General features: G+C 32.4%; 1 protein-coding gene and 1 long non-coding RNA gene across 14 annotated transcripts in view; one reads left to right on the forward strand and one right to left on the reverse strand.

The window, feature by feature from the left end:
• Positions 1–26,374, forward strand: part of LOC122522348 (bromodomain adjacent to zinc finger domain protein 2B-like) — a 140,090-nt gene that overhangs the window by 57,257 nt on the left and 56,459 nt on the right. The window contains exons 1-2 of one of the 13 annotated variants that reach the window (XM_043643395.1): positions 5,470–5,688; positions 5,815–6,417. The exons of 11 other annotated variants lie outside the window; for them this stretch is intronic. The gene's annotated coding sequence lies outside the window, so the exon portion shown is untranslated. Of the gene's footprint in view, positions 1–5,469; positions 6,418–26,374 lie in introns of those variants that run through there. One more of the 13 variants, XM_043643394.1, reaches the window with a different exon arrangement.
• Positions 15,564–16,075, reverse strand: LOC122522350. The gene is made up of 2 exons (XR_006305034.1): positions 15,830–16,075; positions 15,564–15,750 (listed from the first exon to the last, which is right to left on the reverse strand). It is a non-coding gene; the product is annotated as an uncharacterized LOC122522350 (long non-coding RNA).

Below are 26,374 nucleotides of genomic sequence, written 5' to 3' on the forward strand. Positions count from 1 at the left end.
TAATAATTCCGACATTATACAATTTTACCCACCTTTATAACAGACAAAAGAAAATATATATAAAAAAGAAAATAAAAAGGTCGTAAAAAAACAATGCAAATCTGTTCGCGATGTAGTCGGAAAGTACCACCATTTCACATTTTCCCTGAGTTCATTTTCGTAGACGAGACTCGGTGTGAATGAAATCGTCGTGAGGTTCGTTCGTTCGTTCGTTCGTTCGTTTCTTCGTTCGTTTTCTCGAAGGGTCGCCAAAGTAAAGGAAGGAAGGAAGGAAGGAAAGAAGGAAGGAAGGGAAACTCGGTTTGGCTCGCGATAGGGAACACGACGAGTGGTTTCTTTGCAGAAAGGGCGCGACACAGAGCAGCACAAGGAGGGGAGAGAAGTAATAAAACCAGCTAGGAGAGTGAGAAAGAGAAAAAAAGAGAAAGAAAGAAAGAAAGAAAGAGAAAGAGGGTGGTTTGGAGTGGAAGAAAGGGGGGTTAAGAAGAGGAAGGGGTGGAGGGGGGCGAAGCAAGCGTTTCACGATTGCCAAGAGCGATCGGAGTCTCTTCTCGAATCCAAAAGGTTGCTAGGGTTGTACACCTATACCGGACTGAAGGAAAAATCGAAGAGCAAAGACGTTGAGCCAAATGAGAACGGTGACTCGACACCGATCCACTTTCTTCTTTTTTTCTTTCTTCTTTTTCTATCTCTCTCTCTCTCTGTCTCTCTCTCTCTCTCTTTCTCTCTTTTTCACGCTCCCTTCTCTTTTATTTCTATTTCACTTAAGTTAGCGTATACGTCATCCTTGCGGTGATAATTTTAACCTCGAATAAGAAAAATAATATTTAACATCTAGGCAACTGTATATTTGTGTTTTGTTAAGAATCAAATCCTAGATTAAACAAAACTAAATTTTTCTTACGGGGGAAGTTGGTACGACACGTATACGTACAATCATACAATATTAGTTTCCTCTCATCTACTATCTGAACGATTAGTCGTTTGTATTCGTAACAAAAACTTGATAAATTAAAGTGAATATTATATAATTCAAACTTGAACAATGCATGCATACGTACATATATCCAATTCATAAGTATTTAATACGAGAAAATAAGAAAATATATATAGCAAGTAGGATTCTTTTCATTTAATTGACGTGCTTAGAAGAAACATATATTGGTAAATTGAAAAATATGGTAAGTTTCCAATGGAAAATCCTTTGACGAGCTTCCTTCTCGTAGTTAAGAGAATACCATTACTACTACTACTACTACTACTACTACTAATCCTGAACGTAGTCGTGACATACGACGACCAAGATTTAGGATATCTATCGGGTCAGCGTTATGCGGAGAAAGAGAACCAATCCGATCGAGTCTCGATTGGAATTTAAATTAGCGCGCGTAAAGAATACAAAGAAAAAGAGAGAAAAACAGAAAAAGAAAGAAAGAAAGAAAGAGAGAGAGAGAGAGAGGGTGGGTGGGACTTTGAGGGCAGGCTCGTTACGAAACTTCGTTACTACCGGGTATTTTCAACCCCGAAGATCTCGATGGCCCCAGGGCGAATCCATTAAAGGTAAAAGCTTCTCGTTTACATCTGCCGTTCTCGGGGCTTCCCCCTTCTCCTCTCTCTCTCTCTCTCTTTCTCTCTCTCTCTCTTTCTTTCTCTTACTCTTGCTCTCTTGTACTAGTGGCGTTACGATTCTCTCGAAACAGCAGCAGCTGGTTAGCGAGGCACCTTCTCGTACTTTCGCCTTTCCTTCTACGTAACCGTCGTATTATCCCGACAAACCGATTTAAGTTCTTTTTTTTCTCCTTACCTTACCCCCTTCCCCCTTCATCATCCGTTATATTTACTTTTATATATATATATATACTTATTTCATAATTGATACGGCATTCGTGAATTTTGCTGAGAAATTCAGTCAACTGCACGTGCAGGTTCTTACCTTATGTCGTATTTCTTACCAGTTTCTTTGAAATTAGCAGGTATAGAAAAACATTTTGTTTACCAAGTCATTTTGTTGTACGTTACTATCGTATTATCTCGACAAACAAATTTGAGTTCGTGTTATTTTTGTCCTTTACCTTTTTTTCTTTTGATTATCATTTTGATGTGTTATACGTAATTGATAGGGAATTTGTGAAATTTTGTTAAGAAACTTGGACAAATATTAAATACCATACGTAGATGTTTACTTGTTTTTACGCGCGTATTACAATACTCACGATTTAGTTACAACCAATGTAAGTATTTTTTATATCCTCGTATTATCTCGGACAAACAAATTTGTGTTTCTTTTCTGATGCGTTACTTCAATCGGTATATGTAAATACTTCGTAATTGATTAGGCATTTAAGAGTTTTTCGCTAACGTAATACATATGATGCGTTATTAGCATTATATCGTTCTATTGTTACAAACAGTTTTGTTAAAACGCATATTGGAATATGATAGATCGTAATATGTAAATTGTTTATCCGAAGTCACAGCGTTGGTGATCGCGTTAGACTTATTATGGCTTCTTACTCTACTTCTCTATATGGCCTTCTATTCCAGCGGCTTCTATCTGTTCTATCAAGTATAAATACAGTAAATTGACCAAGATAAGCATAAATAGATCTTTCGATAGTTTCTATTCGAATGATAAACATTTACAATTTGTCTTATTTTTAAAACGCATTGCTATTAAAACATGCACCGACACGCATGCATGATTATTGAAATTTTGGTCTAAGATATTTTCTTAACAAATTTTTATTTAATCGAATTAATGTTCGTTCGATTATTTAGATAAGAATTAAACGATTTAATATAAAAAAAGAAAAAAAAAACAACAAATAAAGATACATACTTCGTGTCGCTTGGAAAAACTCTTCTTACGAGTCGTTTGGAAAGGAAACCGAGCATCGACGAAGCGTCGCGAAATCCAACGATAACGGCTTCGTGTGTGAGAAAAAGATCGTGCTGTGGAAGGATAGCAATGCGGTGGCAATGCGGAAGCGGTGCGAGGGAGAGAAAGATGCGTTTAACTGCGAGCAGTCGCTTTAACACCGTCGAGATGCAATGAGAGGAAGGGAAGAGAAAGGAGGGACAAGTAACGTCTTATACACATATCCACCCATATACCTATCCACACACTTATTCACACATCCATCCATATACCTATACAATCATCCATACGTTCGTACATCCTTACATACATATATATTCTTAAATTCCTTACATACTACATGTACTCTTACATACCAATACATCCATTTACTCACCCATACATTCATCAATAGATCCACACATACATACGTCTTTATATTCATACGTATATTTTTACATACCTAGCTACATACAACACATATATTCTTTCTTACACACGCAGATACATACATATATACATACATTCATAGATAATGCGTACCTGCATAAATGTATACTTGCATATACCAATACACATATATATGACACGTATATATCTATACAGATATATATCTATATAGATATATACGTACGTAGAAACATTCTCCGTAGAAACTCGGCAAGTTCACCGCGTGAGATTCGAGAAGCCGACAACGACACGACCAAGAGGACAAGCATAGTCGTCTTCTCTTTGTGCGTTCTCGCGTTCGACGAAAGAAATATCCGGGAGGACTCCAGTGAAAGGACAAAGAGCTTCCTCTCTCTCTCTCTCTCTTTCTCTCTCCCCCTCCTTATCTTTTTCTCTCTTTTTCTCCTTCGACACTCCTTCTATCGGTTCGCTGCTTTAGTGACCAATCCTTCCCTGTAAAGAGTCTGTGAATTTCGATAGTACGTTCAACCCAACATTCCTCCATTACAAAATGCAGATATTATTATCCATTTGTTTGATAATTTGTTAAAGATTACGAAAATCTTTCCAAAATTCTACGTGGGTATTCGAATCCTTATATCTTCAGGTTGCTACGTTTCTCGTATGAGTCATGCTTATTCTATGAATCATTTACTTGCTCAGCTTTTACACCTGTAGTATGAACTCTTATGAGCACAGGTAACACTTATGCTTTAAATTTGAAGGATATATTACCAAATAAATAATCCTTCTCCTTTAAATTTGAATGATAATAATACTAATACTAATAATAATCATTATGATTAAGATCTTGATTTAAATCGGTAATATTATACTACGAAATCAATGATCCAGCCAAAAGATTATATATTCCTATACAGTAGAGTACATAACGGAGGACAGGTATACACGCACGCACATCGACACACACATACGAATATACATGAGCTCATAGACGATGTGGCAGGACTATAATGTCGGAATGTAGAATCGAACCGGTTTACTTGAGACGCCGCGTATTTTCCAACGTCATGGTCACGTGAACGTGCTCTCTTAATCTCTCTGTCTCTCTCTCTTTCTCTCTGTTTCTTTCTTTCTCTTTCTTTCTCTTTCTCTCTATTGTCCAGACAAAAATCACATTTATTTCTTCGCTTTATAACTATTTACATTTTCGCACGTGACCCTGACATTACGCGAAAGTTCGCAAACCTTCTTTTTTTTTCTATTTTTAACAAACTTTTAAAATATTTTTCATATAAAGACAATAGAATGATGTCTGGTCTCAAACACTTGGGAATTTACTAATTGGAAACGGATTTGTGATTGAGTTAAACAAGATTATCTATAGTGATTAGAGATAAAAGTGTGTGTGTGTATGTATATATATATATGATGCGATAAATAAATATTTTATTGTCTCTTAGTTTTTCATTTTTCTTTTAGCTCATCGAAATAATTTTGCAATTATATATTTATTTAATCTTTGTAATAATATATTAGATAATTATCTCTAATGATAAAAACGTAATTTAATTCTATCTAACTCTATATAATATCTACGTTTATATATCCAAATAAAAAAAAAAAGAAAATTAAATATCGTATATCCGATATATTAAAATTCATCATCAGATTAAAATCACATTATAATATAATTACATAGATTAGTATAAATATGTAATAATGCGATATTAATATCGAACAATCTGTAAAATAAAAAATGAGGTATAGTCAAGTAAATATTATCTCGGAGTGTCATCGTGCGCACACGTAAACGCTTAGAAAGCGCAATAGACGGAGTGAAGGGTTGAGTGGGAGGGAGGGTGGTTTATGGGAAATGGAGGGAGGGAGGGAGGGAGGGAATAAACACACGTAGAGAGATGCATGCAAGGCGGCACACATGCGGCCGAGCGGGAAAGTCTGGCCTGGCCAACCGCACGTTCAGAGTACGAAGCACGTGGTACGTACGACGCGCAGTTACCCCTTTCCGTGTCGTGCCGAGAGTACTGCCAGTGGTGTGGTGGTACCGCTCTAGTAGTAGTGGGATTGGCGCTACTAGTAGTGAGGGTAGCAGCGGCGGCAGCGGCGGTGGTGGCGGTGGGAATAGTGGTGGGGATATGTGCGATGGCGATGGTCCCGCTAATGGCAGTGTGCGTCGAGCAGCGGTCGTGTTTGTATCTCTGTCGCGTGTTTACGTATAAGTGCGTGCGTGCGTGCGTTGCACTCGTTTTCGTTTAAAGCTGTTAGCAGCAGCGCAAGCAGCAGCAATAGCAGCTGCCTTCACACATATATATATATATATACATAGACGCGTTTATACCGTTGTATTATGTTTTATTCTTTTCTTTATCATCGTATCCTCTCTAACATCGAGTTTACAAGTTAGAGATTTTGTATTATCTTATTTTTTTATTTTGCAAGTGCCTCAATATTATTGGTTCTTTTGTATTCGGCTTAATGTGACTTCTATTCGATTCGATGATTTACTTTCTCTTTGTTATTTATAGTGGAAAAGGAAACGACACTTTAGAGTGAGAGATAGTTGGTTCGCTCGTTGTTTACTCGCGCGTGTGAATCAGTGGGATGAAGATGATCGATCGTTGTTTTCCTCCTATTCTTTTTTTCCTTCTTTAAAAATTTATCCTAGTGAAGTTGATACGTGAAAAAAAGTTGTATCCTCTATATTACAGTGGAAAAATAGTTAGAGGGAGTTGCTAGTGAGTAATAGCAGTGTACGACACAAAATGTGCGGAATACAATTCGTGCATTATGATATGCGTCGGAGAGAATATGATTAGGCGAGAGAAGAGGATGTTATTACGAAGCTAGGAACGACATTGACGTGCCTTCTGACATATTCTTATTTTTTTCTCTCTTCTTCGTATTCTTCTTCGTATTCTTCGTTTGAAAAGTCTAACATCAAGAAGAGACATAATATATTTGTCTACTTTTATATTTGTCTACTTCTACGTGTGTCGAAAATCTCCTATCCGTAAAATACACCGATTACATTTACAAGGACGAGGATTTAATCGTTGTAATTCTACGATAGAAGAGCACGCTCTTGTTGACGTCATGCGTTCGATGAGCTCAGTCATTTGTGCAATCAGGTATGTATTACTTTACTATGCGTTGACAGGAAAGGGAACACGACGACGATATCCGTACGGTTCTTTGAAAATACGTATATTGCCAATTTTTTTCTTCTATTTTTTCTTGTCTGTTGTGTGTTCTTTAAATACGTTACCTTTAAATCAATATTGCGAAGGTATTATTAGAGTTTATATTTTTATAGGGATAGTTTAAGTTTAAATAGTTTCTTATAAACAAATTTATTATGTATATAACGTATACCTCAATATAATAATATAATAAATATAAATAAAATGTTAATTATACATATATATATTTATTATATTACATTATATTTTCTATCATAGTGTGTGTATGTATAAATATATTTAATTAATCAATGAAAGTTTTCTTTTTATTGTAAATACTTATATTTATATATTCGGATAATTAGTAAAATTCTTAAATATATATATATATATGTATATATATATATATATATACACATGTTATCTACCTTCTAATCTCGCAACATTAGAAAATATATATATATATTTTTCTTTTTTTTCTCGAGAGTAAACTAGCACGGAAAGATAGTAATCGCGTTTCTCGTTCATCAACGACGGGGAACTTCTTACCTGCTTCTCTCTTACCTCCAATCGTGTTCGTGTTTTCTGTCTCTTTTTCTCTCTCTCTCTGTCTCTCTGTCTCTCTGTCTTTCTTTAGCGTTTCTTGTTCGATCCAGCAGCAAGCATTCGGTTCTCGGGCCTTCACCGAGATCCGTCCTCTTTGCTCGAATCAGTCTGCACGATTCTCCTCGTACGAGAGCCACGTGGAATTTACCTTCGTCTTTTACGATTTCAACCGATTTTTGTTTCTTTAAAAGTATATCTCTCTCTTTTTCTTTCTTTGTTCTTTTTTTTGGTTTCCTGCCAACGATCTCGGAATATATTTCAAATGAAAATCAAAAGTGAACGAGTGTTAATAACGATAATAATATCGAGTGAATAAATAATTCGATCAATTTATTATACAGACAAAAAAGGAAAAAAAAAACAACAAACTTGATATTAGAACTGTCAACGATAAATTAATTATATCCTACTTCTGTTAATATTAATAATCGGTTATCGATAATATGCCATTGTAAGAGAGAAATAAATCTTCATTTATATACTTTTTGTCAAATTAATATAAATAAACTATTTTTAACAAATTTTATACTAATTTATATATTAAAGTATAAACAAAATTAATAACACTGATTCACTCGAGACAGTTGAAATAATTTTTGATGATAATTCCAGTAGTATATTTTTCTATCCCATGGGATGATTCATTTATTTTGTCTCGTTATCCCATAGGATGATTCATCTAATTTTTTTGGTTTCTTTCTTTGTTCTTTTATTTCTTGTTTGTTTTCAATAGGACATGGGTTATTTTTTGTATTAATTAGAAAATAACCAAATCATTTTTTGGGATTGAATAATATCGCGAATGGATATTTTCTCTCTCGTGTGAGTGTAATATATATATATATATATATATATATATATATGTAGGTAATAATTAATCATCGCATTCGTATTTGAAGTAATACAAATTGTAAAAGGAAGGAATAATACTCGTGTCATAGAACGAAGAGAAAATCTCAAGCTACAGAGTTGGACTTTCCGTAACGTAAGTGTTTCTTGCACGCACGTCATCCGGTCTTGCATCCGTACATCGATTTGCTGTATTTCGTTACTACTTTAACTTTAATTCTCTCTTTTCCTCTCTCTCTCTATTTCACTATATATCTATTACTATTTCTGTTCCTCATTTGCTGTACTATCGATACACACCTACGCGTAAACGCGTGTACGTGGTTTTACTTGCCTACGCTTTATTCCACGAATGCTTATTATTTCTTTTTTTCTTCTTTGAAATTAGTAATAGAGAAAGAGAAATAGTTTCATATCATTTCATTATCCTATTTTTTTTTTCTTTTTCAATCGATAAAATATATATATTTTTTTCTATTTTTTCTAATCTTATTATTAAGATATAAAGTTATATCTATTTATTTTACTTTTATACATAAATATATAGATATGTATTCCAAATAACAGATAAAAGTTATATTAAAAGTATTTGTTTGTTTATTTAATTATTTGTCTTATCTTAATACTAATATTATATATATATATATATAATGTATTTTTCTCTCTCCTCTTCATCACAAAACTCCTATAAAATATATTTTCTTTACTTCGTGTATTTTCATTATCTTTAAACCGACATTGATTTATCTTATTTATTTCTGACACACATATATTTTGTAATAAACATTTTTCGATAATTATTAACGACAATAAGTAAAATTTGAAAGTACTAGTAAATAAGAACGATCGTTCGTTCGTTCGTTCGTTCGTACATACGTTCATTCTTCCTCCTCTCACGGTCGTTAACCGTTCTGCAAATATTCTCTCGAAGTGGCGAAAACAATGAGTTTCACCGTGTATGTATATACAAATTTACACACACATAAATATATATATACATACAAACATGGATTCGTGTGTATTATTTTAGCTTACAATACATAGAAAAACGTTCGTACTTTCGGAACGGTCGAGACGATCGAGAGCGGAAGCAGGGGACCTCTTTCCTTTCTTTTCTTTCTTTAACTTTACCTCCACCTCCATCTTTCTCTCTCTCTCTCTCTCTCTCTTTCTCTCTCTATCTTGACGAAGACACGGCGACTCGCTCCGACGGCTTCTCGTCACGGTTTCGTGATCACCTTTCAAGACATCGGGATTATTGAGCGCGTTCGGTACTAGAAAGGAAAAGAGAGAGAGAGAGGGGAAGAGGGAGAGAGAGAGAGAGAGAGAGAGAGAGAGAGAGAGAGAAACAGTAAGAGTTTAAGAGAAAGAGAAAAAAATTTTCTAATGCTGAAACTAGCAATACTTCTATCTTTGTTTTACTTTATGCGTCATTGTACTCGCAATGTGTCATTGCAATCATCATAACATGCGTTACTTTGCAAGAATTTTCTTTTAACGTTAGACAGAGATGAATAGATTTTTAGATATTTATGTTAGATAGATAGATAGATAGATAGAGAAAGAGAGAGAGAGAATGATACATGAACAATTTTAGATTAGTTTCGTTTAAATGTGAGCGAGTAAAAGCCTACGTTACGAGTTAAATTCTTCAAATTTTATCGAATTGTCATTCCGATTAAAGTCATTTTAACGTTATGAAAGTATTGAAATAATAATCTTAGGTAATCTCGTAATAGTTTAGAAAAAGACGGAGATTATTTAGTTTGCAGTTGTCTCTAATGATAAGAATATTGTCAAGTGTCTAATCGGGTTTTCACGTATTCGTCATTTTGTTATATAAATTTGTAACTGTATTAAGGTATTTCGATTCAACTTATCTCATCTTATCTCATTTTCTTCTCTCTCTCTCTTTCTCTCTCTCTCTCTCTCTCTCTATTTCTGTTTTTCTTTTATGTTCTTTTTTACAGACTAATAAATATAACGAAATCATTAAGGAATATGTATTAATCGAAAGAAGCTTCGTCACTTTCGATATTCAGATATTATTTTACTTTCCTTATTTTACTCTCGATCATTTATTAATCTGAATCATTACATTGCATCATTCTATTTCCATCTCTCTTTCTCGTTTAATAAACGAGTTTTGTTATAGATGTATAGGTAAAAGTAATTGTCACAATGTATTGAATTAAAATATTGGAAAGATTGATTTTATGATTTATTATTTATTCCAACTTTAAATACACATATATTATCTCAAATTGTATTTATTTAATATGTAAAATTGATCGTTTAAATATTTTACATTACAATTATTAATGTTAATAAGTGTTATATGTAAAAATTTTCCAATTATTTTAATTACACAATTGTATATTCAAATTATTTAGATTACAAAATTTAATATTTCAATTATTAATATTATAAAACTTTCAATATATATGTATATAATAATAATAATTAATTTATTTATTATATTATATAGCCATTCACAACCCATCCTTGATTTAAAATATTACAAACATATTTATCAATGCTTAATCTGTGAATATTTATATCTTTCCAATAAAGCATTTTCGGGTATAAGTTTATCCGAACTTTTTTCATCTATTTGACCACAGTAACACGTAGGTAGTATAAATTTGGTCCCAATCTTTTTGGATACTCTGTATATGCGTATACATATATACATATATACGCGAATCGATTACTTTGGCAACTTACTCTCCGACGCATTATCGACCCAACGCGTTCTTGATATTTGGAACAAGGCTGACCGGTCGATGCCAACATTTCTTTTTTTTCTTTTCTCTCTCTCTTTTCTTTTCATTTTCATTTTTATCTTTTTTTACTCGGTCTCCTACCACCCCATACTTTGATTTCGACATTTAAAAACAAACAGAAGTAAAAAGAATATGGGAAATTTATTCGTGAGAACTGTTTTTCTTTCCTTTTTTTTTTATCTCCAATTAATAATCCATACGAGTGGTTGATAAGGCATCGTTGATTATCATTAAATATTTGTGTGTGTTTGTGTGTGTGTGTGTGTGTGTGTGCGTGTGACTTTAATTCAAATACAATTTGTTTCTTTTACGTCAAATTAATCGATGCTAGGTAATTGATGGGGATATTTTAATAGAAAAATTTGTTCTCGTAATTTTTAATTTAATTGTATTTTACATTTGAAATTGTGAATCACAGGGGAGGTTGTGTTAAACAGTTTAAATTAGTCTGATGACCGTTAAATAATTTACGAATAAAATTGCAATTTGCATAATTACAATTCAATATCTATCTATCTATCTCTGTTTGTAATTTCCTTATAATAACAGTTACGTTTTGTTTAGCTATGATATCACGATTAACAACGGAAAAAAATAATATCTCTCTACCAATTAAAATAATAGAAATAAAATAATAACGGTATCGATTTTTATTTTAACGACATATAATAATAAAATAGTTGGCAATTTTTTTTCCGAATAAAACAAATTTACTCGGTAGAGATAGACAAACGTTATATATTCTACCAATAAAATTCTAATTAGCATAATTACATTTACGTTTAGTTATTTCCTTCCTTATAGACGACAGCAATTAAGCCTTGCCTCTCAGCCATATCACACTTCCCAACAGGGGGATAAATATATTCCGACACATAAATAATAAAACAATAAAATCAATTTAACTTAACGAAGATAAAAAAGAAATTTTATTAAACAAACGATTCGATTTTAGATAGATCTCGCAAAATAATACGTTATTTTATTTTTCGAAAATAATCGAATAATCGATTTATCCTGACTCTAAATTAAAAATAAATTAATATGATATATAAACGACAACAAAATCGTAAGAATTTATTACATAAAGGGAAGAAAAGAATCGTACGAAGTGCTAATAGAAAATGTTTTCTTGAGCGAATAAAAAAAAATAAAAAGAAAGGAAGAAGTGGAAGAAGAAGAGAAAGATAGAAAAGAATAGATAGAAAGAAAGAAAGAAAGAAAGAAAGAAAGAAAGAAAGAAAGAAAAAGAGAGAGGGAGAGGTTTGGTCTCTAGCAAGTTCTAGGAAAGCCTTTAGAAGCCCCAGACGATTGGAGGTGTGTAGCAGTGGCAGTAGGAAGCTCGTTTCGCGATCGATCGACCATATTCTAGCGTGCGCGCGCGAAAACGAGAACGTTATCATCGGCCACTGTCGTGATACGTCATTTGGGGGATGTTAAATGTGCGGATAAAGACGCAATTATATAAGAAGAGAGTGAACGAGGAGTAAAGGAGGGGTAAAAGAGACGAATAGGGGCGGTGGGGGGGAGGAGGAGGAGGAGGAGGAGGGTAGAAGAAGAAGAAGAAGAAGGAGTGTACGGTTCGGGGAACGGTAAGAATTATTTTGGGAAGAGCAAAGCGGTTTACCTCGGTCAAATACGAGAGAGTCAGCCTAGCAAATTCCAAGCTGGTGTGTTGATCGGCCACGATTTTCTCTTTCTATATCTCTCTTTATGTTTCCTTCTCTTTTTGTATTTTTCTTTTTTTTTCTATATCTTTCTCTCTCTCTGTTTCTCTTCTTTCTGTCTTTCTCTCTCTCTCTTCTTCTATCTATCTCTTTCTGTATCTTTCTGTCTCTCTCTCTCTCTCTCTCTCTCTCTCTTTGTCTCTTTTTATTTCCATATCTTTATTTTTCTTTTTCTCACAGTACGTTTCTTGTAATCTCTCTTTCTCTCTCTTTCTCTTTCTTTCTCTCTCTCACTTCCATCTTGTCTCGCAGCACAGCTCGGAAAGGACACCTACATACGAAAAAGTAGTTTTGCCATCTTGAAATTTATTTTTCCTACCGTGTCGATTCGAATCAACGTTTAAAACCTGCCACGAAGTTTAAGCTCGTCGATTCGGAGAGAGACGATTCTTACTCTTTTCTTAATCTCTTTCTGTTTTTTTTTTTTCAATCGTTACTCTTTATGAGCGTGCGTAAGTTACTTACGTTTAACTCTCGGGAAGTATGTTGGAAAGAACGAACGTTACGAATTTGTCAAATCATCGTTTGATTTTTATTAGATTTTCTCTATATATGTAACTTGTTGACGATTTGTTTTTTTTTCTCAATCTAAACGAGAAAAAATATAATTGAAAGTTAGGTTCAAATTGTAGGCTTTTATTTTTTTTTTTTTTTTTTTTAGAGATCATGCTCTCTTTCAACGTGCATTGGTACGTTTATATTATATGTGTATACTTGAAGATTAAAGAGAATTTATCATAATTATGGATTTGTCATAACGTTATTTGTTATAATTATAGATCTTATCTATTGTAATTTGAATAATTAATTTGTTGACATATTGTTTTTCGTTCGAAATGGATAAACAATAAACAATGATGTATTTATTATAGGTATTCCTTAATCGTCTCTCTCTCTCCCTCTTTCTCATTCGTTGTACCTGTCACTTGACATATTCTACTCGAAGAATAGAAACAACTTATGGATTAATCACATTGTACTATAGTTCGCTTTAGATAAATCTAAATTTCTTCGATATTTTTGAATTTAAATGAATAAACGTTACAAAGTGAAATACTATTTATACATTTGTTTTATATATATATATATTTATATTTATTATTATTATTATTTAACGAGTTTAAAGTGAAATAGTATTTTATATTGTAATTTAAATAACAGAATAATGTCTCGTTTGATTAAATTTCATTTCTGCAGATTAGATTCGCATTTCTCACATTACTAGCTTACTTGAAATAACAACAACGTCAACAAAAACAACAACAACAACAACAATAACAATAACAGAACGAGAGGATGAGAAAGAAAGCACAGAACTAGCACTGTAATTATTCGATTGGACCGCACTTCTACCGTACTGTACCGTAGTCTACCACACGTAACCAAAATGCAATGAGAGAGATCGAAAGCTTCGTGTTTCAGTAGGCAGTCAGTGTGGTCGAATAAAAACAGAATAACAAAAGCTTTGCAAATCCTGTTACACGAGGGGTAGATTTATATAACGATAACCATGTGCCTCTCAAAGAGAGAGAGATAGAGAGAGAAAGAAAGACATAACGTTAATCGGTATGGAAGATCACTATTTTTATGGCAAGCATAACGCGTTCGGACTAATTAAACTAAATAACAGTTGCCCTGGCTATTAATTAATTCGTGTTGCCAGTACCGACACCTGCCATGGGACACGGCTATTCGCGGTACACGTTCTCGACGTTTATTCTTTATCGGAAGTGACAGTTCGATCGATTAAACCCAAACGAAAATGCCTTTAAAAGTATAAAGTAAAATTTCTTCACCTTCCTTCTAAAAGTTTATATTTTTCTTTCTATAATACTAGGTCAAAAATTCTTGAAAATCTTTGAAATCATGAAATCTTTGAGTAAATTACGTGTGAAACACGGTAGTATATTGTATTTTGAAGAAAACGTGCTCTATGCATTTTTGAATTTACTCCGCGTAAGTAGGATTTTTTTTTTAATATTTTTTTATATTTATGTATGATCAAGGAACGAGTATGTTATAAAAAATAATTTGCAAACGGATTAGAAATTTTGTGAACAAGTTAAATGGTAAAGATAAAGTCATTTTTTGATTTACATGCTATAGTAATTAATAATGATTTAGCTGATAGGAAGGCTCGTTCAAAACACGCATTTTTCAAGTAATAATAACGATTGATAGTTTAATAATTGATCGATATATTCGATTTTTTACGAAAATTGGTAAACGATCCTAAACTTTTGACCGGTAACGTTTGCGGGTGTATCTGTATACAAATATGATTGAAATTTAACGATATCATTTTTATTCATTTCACTTTCTACCGGTACATTGGTGTGAATTCATGAATTCATTTGTAAGTCAAAATAGCTGACACATTTTTAACTGTCTAATATATACGAGGGCAAGTTAAAAAGTTTTAAGCCTGAACAAAAAAATTAAAACTTGCTTTTTTTTTTTTTTTTTTTTTTTCAAAAATGAAAGTGAACTTGACTGATAAAAAAATGAGACTAAGAACTTTTAAACCCACTCACTTATTTATGAACATTTGATGTATATTAATTTGATAATGGGGGAGGGCAAAAACAAATGTTTATTTTATTACAACTTACATTATCTAAATGGATCATTTTATTGATCTTTAAACAGGATAATCTACATACATTAACATAATTCTTATTGACGGAAAAAAGTCATATTTTCTAAACGGAGTTCTTGATGTAACTATCAACGTGTTTTATTGATACTTTATCGGTATAAAACAATCGATTAATAATTCGATTAAATATCGATAACATATTTATATTAACGCATAAAAATAAACAAATGCTTCATTCTCGATAAAATTCTAAACGTTAGAATCATGGCCTTTTTATCAATAGATATAATAACTGAATAATTGGTAATTTAAATGATCGCAGAAAGAAAAATTTACACGCGTTGCCATCAAATTATTGACATTAATAATAAAAGATAAAAAATATAACTTCGTAGATCATTTTGAACATTAACATTCGTATCTTCACATTATTCCCAAAGGTATTAATAAATTAATAATTTAAATAAAATTTTACAAAATATTATATACGTACGTGCACGCATATTTTTATTGAAACAACAAAATATACACGCATAAATTCAACATTTAAAAACATCCCAACTTATTTGTATATATACAATTGATAAATATTATTAATTATTAATCTTACGTAATACAATAAACAAATGCACGCGTAATATCAATCGATTCAAAAAAATAAACGCACGCGAACACGAATTTCATCCCCCTCTCAAGAATTTCAAACGAAATACACCTGTTAAAAATAAATGATATAAAAATTACTACAAAATATAAATAGGATAAATAAAATAATACACCACAATGAAACGAACAAAAGAAACATCATTCTCTTGTCAACGTTCACATATACGATTGTATCCTCCCTCCTTTCCTCCTTCTCTCTCTCTCTCACTCTCTTCTCATTGTCCCCTCTCCCCATCTCTGAAGAATTTCAAACCGAAGGGAGATCACGTCGACGAGCGCCATTAGAGAAGCCTTTCCAAAAGCGTCTCGCAGAACGGCATGGAAACTGTGACGAAAACGAGGAACTCGCGACTCTCTGGTCGCCTGCCTCCACACGATCGATCTCTCCTCTACGTTTCTCTCTCTCTCTCTCTCTCTCTCTCTATCTATCTCTCTCTCTCTGTCTCTGTCTCTGTCTCTCTCTGTGTGTCCGGGCCTCTCCCTCCCCTCATTTCCCTCTTCCTCACCCTTCCGCCCCTTTCCTCCCCCTTCTACCTTCTACCGTATCCTTGCTTCGTATTCTCCACAGAGAGAACCAGAGAGAGAGAGAGAGAGAGAGAGAAAGAGAGAGAAATAGAATGCGATCCGGATCGGTGGTCGGCTTTTCGAACGAAGGAAGGTGCGCGCGCGCGCGCCTTTGTACACACGCACGTACACTTATATTATAGAATCTTCTTTTCTCTTTCTCTCTCTCTATCTCTCTATCTCTCTTTCTTTCTCTCTCTTTCTCTCTCTTCATGTCGCCGTTTTTCTATCATCGTCTAATTCATTTCGCTCTACGTATTACCAAATCTGTTTTGTTATTTTATTTTGTATATGAAATATTAAAATTTGTGATATTATTTATTTGCCGATTATTATAATGATTTAATTATAATATATTAATATTGTTTATTTGAAGTATTATTTGGGTATAAATGTATATGTGTATTGCGATAATACAGGCAATTACGACGTTTGACTGACAATGAGTCAACAAGTTGGAGTAATGAATTTTATGATTTATTTTGAAATAGATTAAAATTATTGATATTATTTAAAAAACAAAAAAATAATCATAAAATAAGTTTGCATTATTTTTTGATTTACTACAGTCGTTACTATAATTGCCATCACATATGATGCGTGTGCAAATAGAATATTTTCTTTTCTTTTTTTTTCTTTTTTTTGTCTCCGTGTTGTCTTATTTGGATATGATAAAAAATGTGCAAGTATAATTTCTTTTGCTGATACAATATTATATTATTGTAGATATTTACTGACGCTGTTTGCTTAAGCAATCTTTATATGTTATTTATTACAATCTACATATAAATTAGTGCAATACTATTATTATTCTATGAGTATTATTTTATTACAATGTTATTGTCTAATTTAGATAAAAAAAAAAAGTGTACATAAAAAGTGTCATAACTCATTGACTCACCTAATATTATCGTACTGTCGTTACATTTATTAGTAGACAATGTTTATTTATTAATATGTTATTATCTTATTTAGATAAGAAAATACGTAAAATGTCGTAAATTATCTAACCCAATACGATAATACTTATTATGATACATACTATTATTTATTCAAATGCTGTTGCATTATTAATGCAGATACAAAATACTATTCATTATTCATCCGATAATTCAATATTATCATACTAATATTGTACTATTTAAATAATTTTCATTTACAGTGATTCACAGGAGTAATTTGTACAAATAATACTTCTAATAACAAATAAAATACTATTTTCCAAACAAATTTATATATATATATCCTAAATAAAAAAAAATATATTATTAGAGATATAACAAAATTTTGAAAATATTCATATAACGAGAAAATATCGATTGTTTTCTATCGACAGGTATAATAATACGAATAAAAGTTAATTTGTTAACCAAACCGTAAATGATATTTCATATAAGCAACGATTAATTCATTTGAATGAAAAATTCATCTCCAAAATTTATCTCGTAGCTTTAAATGAAGAGTCAATGAAAAAAACGGATTGATTGACGAGGAGGGGGATACAGGAGGAGGTGGAGGACGAAGAGGGGGGGGGAGAAAGGCGGATACTCGATGATGGTACGTCTGGATAGTTAGTCGACTATGCTGAGCCGACTAATACGTTGATGGAAAGAGAGTATCGACGTTCTCTCTCTACCCCTCCCTCTTCCCCCTCTCTTATCCTCTCTCTTTCTCTCTTTCCCTCTCTCGTTTTCTTTTTCTTTCTTTCTTTAACAAGCAAGGAGAATCGTTCGTCGCACCAGCCAGAAGATCTTACAATCACAGAGGCCGGCGTTTGCGTCACGCGAGTAACTTGTGCACGCGTGTGCGTATGTGTGCATATGTGTGCGTGCGTTTGCATGCGTGTTCATGCGTTGGACGTGAGCCGAGATCTCTCCTCGTTATATGTCCTCTTCTTCTTCTCCTTCTTCTGCTTCTTCTTCTTCTTCTCCTTCTTCTTTTTTCTCCTCTTTCATCTTCTTCTTCGTCCTCTTTTTCTTTTTTTTTCTTCTCATCTTCCACATCGTTTCCATCTTCGTCGTCTTCGTGGTCATCTTCGAAGTTCTAAGAGTAACTTAACTTTCCACCTATCTGGGTCTGAGAGGAGGACCTTTTAATCCATTTAAATATAATTCTTCGATTTGTGATTTATATTTCAGTTATTAACGTTTCGCAAAACGTCCGCTTACTTATTCTCAGATAGGGTAGATAAAATATCAAGATTATAGGATTTTTTTTCTATTTTGATTTTTTTTATTCCTCTTCCGCATTAGTAAGATAACGCATTTTATCTTTTAATGCTAACATCGGAACAAGACTTTTCTTCGTTTCTGTTTTGATATTTATCCTTAAATAATGTTGTTCAATACGAAAACAGTAGTTAATTGTTGATCTGTTATGATTAATTATTTGATGATTATGTTTAAATAAACGATTTCATTTTTCCGCAAAACTTCTATTCACATTTTATTCTCATATGGCTTACGATTCTGATTAACTTTCTGTATCTAATTATAGATAATGAAAATTAGATTCGAATAATTTACCTTAAACTAAATTTACGAACAACGCAAGGAAAATAATACAAATCTCTTCAACAAAAAATTCATAAATAAATCTTATAGTAAATTGATCGGTATATTAGATTTTAACTAAAAATCTAAAAAAAAACGATTCTAAACATTTACTAGAACCAATATTATAGATATCCGTCGATATCGGAGGGAGGAAGAAGTAAAAAAATCAAATTCATTCTAACATAAGTAACCTCGAAGATATTGGAATGTAACTTCTAAGTCATACGGTGCGGGGACTCTATAGAAGGTTAAAATACAGAAGAATCGTGCGGCGAGTTTCTTTATGCGATCTTGAACTAACACATGGGATTCTTCCATTGATATATATATGCATGTGTCCTGCATCGATGCAACAGCAGCACAAGTTGGAGGATGAGACGGGAGGGCAGGGAGGGAGAGAGGTAGGCAGGCAGGCAGGCCAGCAGGAAAGAAGGGAGGCAGGCAAACAGGCAGACAAACAGGCAAGCAAGCAAGCAAGCAGGCAGGCAAGCAAGCAGGGCAAGTAACTGAACGAACGAACGAACGAACAGTCAAGCAAGCAAGCAAGCAAGCAAAGCAAGCAAGCAGGCACGCATATTTCCGAGCGTGACGCACCTTGGACGCTGGGCTTGGCTCACAGTACAGAAGGAGAGATATCGTTCCTACAGCTTTGTGCCTCTTCGTTTGTGCGCGTGCGTACGTCCTCTGACGACGACGACGACGACGACGACGACGACATCGACGATGGCTCTGAGAAGGTGGAAGAGAATGAGAAGGAGGAAGGGGAAAAAGAGAACGAGAAAATCGCGATCGGTCTAACGTAAGAGAGAAACAGAAAGAAACAGAGAGATATATGAGAACATTGAGAGAGAGAGAGAGAGAGAAAGGGAAGATAAGAGTTGGAATTAGTTAGAATGAGATATGTCTGTAAACGGATACGTTTACGGGTATATAACGAGTTAGGTTTGCTTGTATATGTGTGTAATTTGAATAGTTGGAAATTCGGTGTTTAGTTGTTCCATATCTTTTGTAATCTATGATTACCTTATTTATATGTTTTATTACTTGGAACGATTATTATTGTAATGTTTCATTGTGTTTGAAAAGAATTACACTTTATTAGTGTTTATTTGTTTTTAAATATTTATTATTACCGTATAGGAAAATAATAAAGAAATTAATTGGAAAGAGACGCGTACGTATATAAAGTGTATGCAAATTTATATTAGGGTTAAAACTCGGAAACGATGAAACTTGGTGTTAGCTTGTTTCTTGTCTCTATTATACATATATATATATATATATATATATAAAGGATCAATTTGTTTATTAATTTAATTATACATTATAATTATTATTATTAACAATTATTGAATCTATTTTGATGATAATTGTATTGTCGTTGATATTTTTAGAATCAATTCCTCGTGTATTCGGTAGGTAATTCTTTTTGAGTAGGGTGTCGTTCTTTCGTTTTAAGTGTCACCCGGTATACCTAGTCGTCCTAACGCACGATTAACTGCCGGTTCCTTTTCCGTCTGTGAAGACTCTTTATACGACTTGTGCCGCTTTACTAACTGCCAGCCGGTACGTTTGTACTTACCTACGTATGTACCTACTGTTAACTGCCTAGTAGAAAAAAGAAAAAAAATGTGAGCAAGAAAGAAAGAGAGAGAGAGACACACACACACACATACACATACACACACACATAGTGGGGAGAGAAAGGGACGAAGTAACGCAACCCCATTCCGCACCCCTCGAGCTCTCTAAAGGATTAGAATCGATCCAACTTTGTGTTCCCCTTTCCGGAACACACGAGAAATACTCGCGTGGTGACTCGCGAGAAAAAGATCATTGTCTTTTATCTTTTATTTGATTATTTTTAATTTTTTTCTTATCTTTCTCGTATCAACTTTTTCTCTAATAAAATAAGGAACGCAATGAACGTCAATGAAATATAGATCAATCGTGAACCAGTTGTAAATTAATCGATTTATTATTTTGATTAGAAATATTGGCAATATTGTCTTCTTTTAATTTTATATTATTGTTAATACGAAATTTTGTTATTGTTTCTTCTTCTATTTATTAGAATAATTAGATTTAATATAAGAGCATTGATAATACTTAATACAAATACGATATTACCGTAACGTGATATGTTATTTATTTATTTATTTATTAAACAATTTGTTAGAATTAAAAAACAGGTTTATCCTGGATACATTTTGACGTTTACGTGTATCTTTATATAAATCTAATTTTGTTTCTATTTCATTAAGGTGTTTTTTTCTTCGGTACAAAATGATCTTTTCATTGAACATTTTAATGAAAAGAAGCTGCACAGAGCGCGTTAATATTCTTCTTTCCGTTTTAATAATGACCTAAGTTCGATAAAGTCGCGATGCTGATGATCGATATACGGTTAAAATTGCTACGAAAACGACGTCGACGTCGTTGACGTAAACGACGATTACGATAACCTTAACATATCAACGTAAACGTTCGTGCAGAATACCCGATGACAGATATCTTTCATTTTTATCTTCTTATTCTTATTCTTATTCCTTTTCTTTTTGTATTCTCACAAATGTCAAATCAAAGTATTTTAAATTAATTGACGAATGGACGTTATTATAAATTTGACATAAAAATATTTCAATAAATGTCCGATGATCATCTTTAATCAATTTCACATTTTTACTCATTATGATTTCATTTTATATTATTAATTTGTCCTGTCAAATATAACGTTATAGTTTAAGGAAAGTCTTGTTGCAATTGAAATTATGGAAAAAGATTTGGTATCTTATCCTTTTTTTTTAATTTTATTACAAAATTTATTTAATATTAATCCAACCATTTGTTTTACAAATATACTTCCACATTAATTGAAAATAAATATATTAAAATAAAACAAAATAGCACATCACATGTGAATTTACAAAAACAATACAACACAAGTATTTTACAAAAAAATAATTAGAAACACACGAATATCTTTCTTACATAGATATAATTTTATTTGTCTTCTTTCTTTGTTTCGTCGTTTTCTATAAGAAAACCAGATAAATATCGATCTCGATCTTCTATATCGATATGTAAGAAATGTTTTTCCTATATCATCGAACACGGAAGTTTCCAGTTCGCGTTCGAAAAGGGAAAGAAAGGAAGGAATTCGAAGCAATAAAACGTATCGGTGGAAGCACGATGATTCGCGTGCTTGTTTACGTTCGTTTTAATTAAGTATCGTCCATGGCGTTTTGCACTTTCACGTACGAACCTACGGAATGGAATGGATATCTGTGGTTTTTCCTGCGTCCGTTTTTGCGGCCGCTTGATCGAGCTACCCTATGAATACCTACACTTACATTTATATATATATCCACGCGCGCAAACATACACACCCACACACACACACACACACACACAAAACAATCTCCATACGATAGAGAAATATTTATACACAAACAAACATATATTCATACATACGTTTATATACATTCATATATTTTCATACGTACATACGCACGTGCGCATATACACACACACATATATTTATATATATATATATATAAACATCTTGAATGCGTATATGAATATATGTAGAAACATACATTTCATGCATATATTCATACACATATGTAGATATACACTAATATATGTGTTAATACTCATACGTATACACACGCAAACACATGTATTCATGCATACATATATGCATATATATTTCTATTCGGTGATTCGGAGTTGCGGTCTTTGAAAACACGATTCCATAGGAAAAATCCTAGTCTGCGGACGGCCGCCCAAAAACTATCAGTAGAGTTTCATATCGTGCAGGAAAGTGCGTCTGCGGTTGGTACCTATCGAAAAGAATAAGCCGTCAATCAACGCTTACCTGTGCCCGGTATTATTTGTTTCTTTGTCATTCAAATTTTTCTTACCTATTTCAAATAATAATTAATAAAAACTAAGTAGTAACTTTTTGGGCGATATCGAAAATATTCGAAAAAATCAACAAAATTTATAATAGAAATTTGAAATTATTTTAACAGGAGGATAGTGAAAAGCGTTAGAAATGTTTTGACAAGAGGTTAGACGAATTAAGTTGGAAGACTCTGATTGGACATGAGCCAAAGAATTTCAAGAGATGTGTTATAGATACATGTTAACATATTAGTATGTGTATATTATCTGAAACGATATTACGATAAGAACAATTTTTCGTTGCTCAAAGTATTCGAGTATAAATGCGATTTTTAATAATCATTGAATCGTAGGCCTGATATTAGACCTTATTTAATCTTTTAATTATCTGAATTTATTGATAGGTGTTAACTTATGCCAAAGTAAGGCATGTGTTTCCAAAAATAAATAATAATATAATAAAATAAAATGATAATAAAATAATATTTACAAGAATATTGAATTAGATCTTATGACTATACATATAATAATAATAATAATTGTATTACTAGTCATTTAATTATTTATGATGAAATATTGCAACACACATATATAAACACACGTACATTAATGAATTTAGTTTATTTGAAAAAAATCATTTAACTGGATTTATTATAGAGAAAAAAGGAGAAAAAAATAATTAATTCTCGTAATAAAAAAATTTCAAATAAAAGAAATCGTATAAAACAAAATGTGTTATTAAAATATGTTAAATGATAAAAAGCACTCACGTAATAATTGGGTCAATAAATGCTTTTTAATCAGAATTGCATTACATAAAAAACGCAAAATTACCTTTTTTTTCTATAATATAAGTATAATGCTCATTTTTTGTATGTATCTCATAAAGGTGTATAATGTAAACAACGTATTATTTACGACTTATAATTGCATATATTCGTTATGCATCGATCTCTAAATGATAATATTTATTTATAACAAGCTCTTTTATCATCATTTTATGAATAAGCAATTCGTGTTGGTACGCGAGTATGTGTGCATTATTTGCAGAATATATTTGAAAGACCTTCATTTTTGTGTAATAATTTTTCCGATAAATTAAACCCCCTACGAATTTATATATCTATAGATAACAATAATAATAAAGCTTATGTAGCTTAAATTATATATGTGTGAGAGAGAGAGAGAGAGAGAGAGAGAGAGTGAGTAAGTGAGTAGTATTCGTTATTTCTGAACGAAAAATAATTAGTCCCAGTACTGGTATTTCCCCCTCCCTTTTTTTAACTTTTTTATTTCTCTCTCTCTCTCTCTCTCCCTCCCTCTCTCTCTCTCTCTTTCTCTCTCTCTCTTTTTCTCTTTCCCCTATATTCGTTTGAAATATTACGCGTCAATGGTTGACATTGTTCGTATAAATATTTCTCTCGTTGATTGTTTAGGAAGAAAATGTTTCATTCGTTATCATCGTTATTACCGAAGCTATAAAATTTTATAGAAAAAAAATAAAAAAGATACTCTTTTTATCTCGACGATAGAAATATAATTCATTCGAAGTATTCAAATTTTGAATTAATATTTTAATAATAATATTTATATAATGTCCCCCAAGTCATATTTTATTTAACTATTATTTTTTACGAGCTTTTAAATTATTTTGTAAACGTTAGAAAATACGTTTTACGCGGAGATTTGAACGGAGATAAAAATTAATTTAAAGGTGATAAAAAAAAAACGTTTGAATTGTTTTATACATTTTTATTGAGTTAGCGCGCATCAGTTTTATTAATATAATAATAATATTATATAATATACAAAAATGATATTTCGTTATCTTTTATTAATTCTTATTAATAAGAATCTCTCTCTCTGAATTACTTTGTAATAGTCAGAAAAAGGACAAACAGATGTAGAGAAAGAAATATCTAAATGATATAAAAATTGTAAGTATTTATATTTAACGTTTTCATTACGTTACCGCGTGTCGAAAGTTTGAATAATTTAATAACACTCAATTATAAATTGAATACTTTATTACATTCTTTATTAATTCTTACTCGCAAACTTTATTAATAATCGCAAACATTTAAAAAAAAAATAACAAAGAAAGAAAACAAGAGAAAAAGGGAAAAAGTAGAAGAAGTGAGATAAAGAGAGTTTTTTTTTTTTTTTTTTTCGAGTAATTGAAAATTTTTCATCGAATTAGTGCGAATGAATTTACATTAATACCATAATACTTGAAATGATAAATTATATTTCATTATCTTTATTATTAATTCTTACTAATCAAAATTGGAATTACTTAATAAAATTTAAAAATAGTACAGAGATTACTGACATAAAGAAATTCAAAAAGACAGACAGACAGACAGACAGACAGATGGACGGACAAAGAAGAATAGAAAGTAACAAGTTTAATTCCGTTTAACGTTGGTCATTTCAACCCCCGTTTATAGAAACGTTCTATGGAACGAGCACTCACACGAATTTAACTACAACGTTGAGAATAACGTTGACGACAACGAGAACGAGAAAGAGGAGATTGAGGTGGGGGTGGGGGTGGGAGGTGATGTAGGAGGAAATAGTAGTTGTGATGGTGGTAGTGGTGGTGGTGGTGGTGGTGGTGGTGGTAGTGGTGGCAGGGTAGTAGAATGGAATGGGGTGGGGGTAAAGGAAGAGAAGGGATTCACGTGCGGGCAGCGTCAGAGCCCTTAGCGTCGCGATCGCGTCAGGGATGCTCGTTGAGAGGGTGACCAAGGGGGGTGGTTAAACGGGGTGGTGGGTAAGGGGTAGAGTTAGAGAAGGGGAAGGCAGAGGGAATACGACAATGCCCCACCCCGGTTTCTGTTATCGATCCGCCGCAACGAAAGTCGAGATATTCTCTCTGCCAGCAGCGTCCAAGTATCAGCTGGACGAATAAATCTGAATTATATCTTTCCAATTTGTTCATTGCTTATTTCTTCATCCTATTCAATATCCTATTTCCTTTCTTTACATTTATTTTTGTATTTCCACTTTCTCTCGTTACTTTATTATTCATTATTGCGTTCAATGACGGTTTCTTCAAATAATTTATAACAGGTTTGTTATACTTAATCTTCTTTTTTTGTTTCATTAATATCTATTTAATATAAGGGTTTTATATTTTCTTCTTTTTTTTTTTTTATTATTCTTGAAAAGGGAAAAAGACTTCTTCGCGATTTAATGTCGCAAATAAATATAAGTTTGTATTTTTTATTCCCGTTTGCTTTACCCTTATTCTTCTTTTTTTTCTTCTTCTTCTTCTTCTTCTTCTTCTTCTTCAAATCCAAAATTTATTCTCAGATTTCCACAGTTGTGTGTAACTTTACTTTTTATTTACATTAATATAGTTACGTATCTCGAATTTTGTGTTTTGGTTTTATTTTATAAAAGTACACATACATTTATGCAAGTTTAATAATAAATAAATAAATAAGATATAAAATGTATGTTTCCTATATCGTTCCGATGTGTAGGGGAAAAACAGAGAAAGAGAGAGATAAAGAGAAATAATTTTCTACCATGATTATAATAAATATTCCATACCGTTAAATGGAAGAAGAAGAAGAAGAAGAAGAAGAAGAAGAAGAAGAGAAGTAAAGGGGGAGAAAGAGTGGAGGGGAAAGGGTA

The sequence above is a fragment of the Polistes fuscatus genome, unplaced genomic scaffold (assembly GCF_010416935.1).
Source record: "Polistes fuscatus isolate 324 unplaced genomic scaffold, CU_Pfus_HIC Scaffold5, whole genome shotgun sequence".
NCBI lineage: Eukaryota > Metazoa > Arthropoda > Insecta > Hymenoptera > Vespidae > Polistes > Polistes fuscatus.